The sequence below is a fragment of the Ictidomys tridecemlineatus genome, chromosome 7 (genome assembly GCF_052094955.1).
Source record: "Ictidomys tridecemlineatus isolate mIctTri1 chromosome 7, mIctTri1.hap1, whole genome shotgun sequence".
NCBI lineage: Eukaryota > Metazoa > Chordata > Mammalia > Rodentia > Sciuridae > Ictidomys > Ictidomys tridecemlineatus.
The window spans coordinates 74,696,311-74,699,865 of NC_135483.1; the positions used below are offsets into that span (position 1 = coordinate 74,696,311).

Sequence of the window (3,555 nt, forward strand, 5' to 3'; positions counted from 1 at the left end):
TTCAATCCCCATTCTACCCCTGCACCCCACAATAACAACAAAAACCCTGAATAATATTCCTTAAAACTTTCAGTATCATAAAAAATAAGGAAAGTCTGAGAATTGTGATTTTTTTTTCTTGACCAGTCAAGAGGAGCCTAGAGACATGACATCATCTACCTTTTGCTATTTTACTTGTTACTCTATATTTTGAGCAAATGAGTTAACAAAGAGTTGAAGGATATTAAGCAGCTTAGATGGTTGAATTCATGTATTATTAATGTGATAAATGGATGTGTGATCTTCGTTATAACTATGACCGACTTTCTTTCTAGAAATAAAATATATTGTGAGAAAATGGGTAAGGTTCAGGAAACAGCAGTATTCATGACAGATGAAACAGTAAATATATTTGTGTTTTCTGAGCAATGGAGATGTCCCATCAGCCTCCGCAAGATGCAACTTCAGATGCCTATGAAATTGGAATTCTCTCCATAAAAGGAATACTTGGTTCATCTCTGCTGACCATGTCATGTAAGATCGGTTCTAAGCTTTGGTTAAAGGAAGAACACTTTGTTTACATAATCCAAGGAGAGAAAGGAAGATATTTTCTTTTTAAACAACAAATGATTCTTTGTCACTGTTATCAAGAGTCTATGGAAGATGATTCCTACATCTCCTAAGTGCTGCTAGTGGCAAGGGGCATATATTATTTACCAGTGAGAGATAGTGCTGTAATTTGGATCTAGAATGCCCACCTGCCAAAGCTCATGTGTGAGGAAATGCAGCAATGCTGAGAGGTGAAATGATCACATCATGAGAACTGTAGCCTCCTGAATGGATCAATCTATTTAACAGATTAATAATATGAAAGGACTATTGGGTAGAAATTCTAGGCAGGTATAGGAATGGCTGGAAGAGACAGATCACTGGGGATGTGGCCTTGGGTTATTTCTGCCCCTGCTTCCTCCCCTCTCCTCCACTCCTTTCCCTCCTCCTCCTTCTCTCCTGCCCCTCCTTTCTGGCTTATGAGTTGGAAAACTTGCCTCCACCATGCCCTTCTGCCACGAAGCACTGCCTCCCCTCAGATCCAAAGCAATGGAGTCAGTTGACAATGGATGGAGATCTCTGAAACAATAAGCCAAAATAAAAATTCCTCCCTCTAAGTTGTCACATATTTTGGTTAGAGTCACAACAGCTGACTAACACAGGAGCTACCTTGGTTTTATGTCAGTGGGCTCAACACTTGTCTTAGACTTAGTCCAGAATTTTATGTAACAAGCATGAGGAAACAAGTCAAGTGAAATGTTTCTCAGACTGTGGATAACCTCTATATTAAACTTTCCTTTGAGAAAAGTTGTTTCCAAATTGGCAAACCACACATGAGCAATGAGAACTGGAGCAGTTACTGAATTTCATATCGAGGACTATACAGTTTTCAACTGTGGATAATGCTATATAAGCTTTGGATTTTCATGGATTGAATCTAAATGTCAAAGTCATAATTATAGTCGCCATGGTGAGAATTTCTGTTGAGCTTTAAGTTCTCCTTCTGGGACATTTGGGACTGGCATAGACAAAAACAACAACTGCCAGTGATTAGGTGTTTTTGTGGGCTGGCTACTGTTCTAAGTGATTTTCACTTATTAACTTGGGAATTTAAATAATACCATGAGGTAGGCATTACTACTGTTTCTATTTTATGGAAGATGAAATTAAGGCTTGGAAGGTTAGACCATTTGTACAAGCTCATGCATGTGTTAACTGGTAAGCTCTCGTGCTCTATAGACTTATACTAAATATTTTGGTAAAAAGATGCCTCTATTCTTTGAGACTTCAATCAGTGAAGGTGATTTCAGATCTACAGTCAGGTGCCATCAGAAAAGACAGTGATGGTCACTGCTGTGGTTTGAATGCATACTCCTAAAAAGTTCATGTGAAAAAAAATCAAGCCTCAATGCAGTAGTGTTGGGATGTGGGTTTAATGGGAAGTGCTAGGTCATAAGAACTCTTAGGAGTATATTATTGCTGATTATAAAAGGGATTGAGGCCAGGGCTTCCGCCCGGGCGGGAACGCCCTGTGATGTCATCGACCCGCGCCGAGCGCTCCTCGCGCTTTCCGCTCACTCGTGGCGCCAAGCGGGGAGGTGTGTGAGAATCAGGGCTGCGGCCAACCCTGGGGACCCGGCTTCCACGCCAAACTCCGCAGGGCTACTGTTGCGCCACTTCGTGGCTTCAGGGTTGGTCACTCAGGAGATGTTAAATATATCTACGAAAGCAGCTCCTTGCTTTGAGAAATTCCCCAGACTACAACAGATCACAAATATTCAAGCCGAAATCTATCAGAAAAGCCTGGAAATTGAACTTCTGAAACTAGAAAAAGATGCAGCAGATGTTGTTCATCCTTTCTCTTTGTCTCAAAAGTGTCATGATCTACAAAGTATGAATAATCACCTGGAAGCTGTGCTGAAAGGAAAGAGGTCCCTCAGGCAAAGACTGTTGAGACCCATGTGCCAGGAAAACTTACCTTTGGAGGCTTTTTATCACAGATGTGTGGTACATTTGCTGGAGTTGGCTGTGACTTTCATTGAGAGATTGGAAACCCATCTTTAAACAATTAGAAATATCCCTCATTTGGATGCAAATCTAAAGAAAAGGAGCAAGGCTTTAACCAAGATGGATGTTTTGGTGACTGAGACAGAAGAACTGGCAGAGAATAAAGTGGCCAGATCAGCAAAAGGAGATGTCTTCTTGTATCCCTAAAATATTAGCTGGAGATAGTTACCTTCAAAAATATGATATTATAATTTCTCCTTTACCTTTTACTTCTAAAGGTCATGCCCAAACAACTAATATCAAGTGATCATCAATTTTATTTTCCCTAATTATGTATAGTCATATACATCAATTTCTAGTTGATTGTGACTTGGGTATTTAAAGGCTTTGCCGCTAGCACTACTGAAACTGCCCGCAGTATATTGGAGTACCAAAATTTCAAGTTCATTAGGACCTGACTTCTTTCTGATTAAAAGACTCAAAAACCAAAATAATAATAATAATAATAATAATAATAATAAAAGGGATTGAGACGGTGAGTTCAATCTCTCATTCCCCTCACACTCTTTTTGCTTTTCTTCCAGGGAATGCTGCAACAAAAAGGCCTTTGCCAGATTCCTGCTACTCAATGTTGACTTTCTAGCCTCCAGAACCATGAACCAATAGATTTGTTTTTATTATAATTTATAAAACAATTTCACATATTCTGCTAGAGTAGCAAAGGTAGACCAAAACAATACCACTGGAGGATGAGCTCTGGGAAACTGAGGTCTTACTCTGTGGGTGCATTTTGCCATCAAGAGATAATCTCCCCTGTATCAGTTTCCCATGGTTGCCATGATAAAGCCACCGACTGGATAGTTTAAAACAACAGTAATTTTCATCTTACACTTCTGAAGACTAGAAGCCTGGAGTGTGGGTGTTGATAGGGCCATGCTCTCTCTGAAGGTGCTAGGGAAGGACTCTTCCTTGTCTTTTCCTACTTTCTGGTGATTGCTAGCAATCCTGGATGTTCTCTCT

General features: G+C 40.0%; 1 pseudogene; it reads left to right on the plus strand.

Moving 5' to 3' along the window:
- The first annotated feature begins 2,133 nt into the window (after nt 1-2,133).
- On the plus strand, nt 2,134-3,029 carry LOC101962848 (HAUS augmin-like complex subunit 2 pseudogene; annotated as a pseudogene).
- The last annotated feature ends 526 nt before the right edge of the window (nt 3,030-3,555 follow it).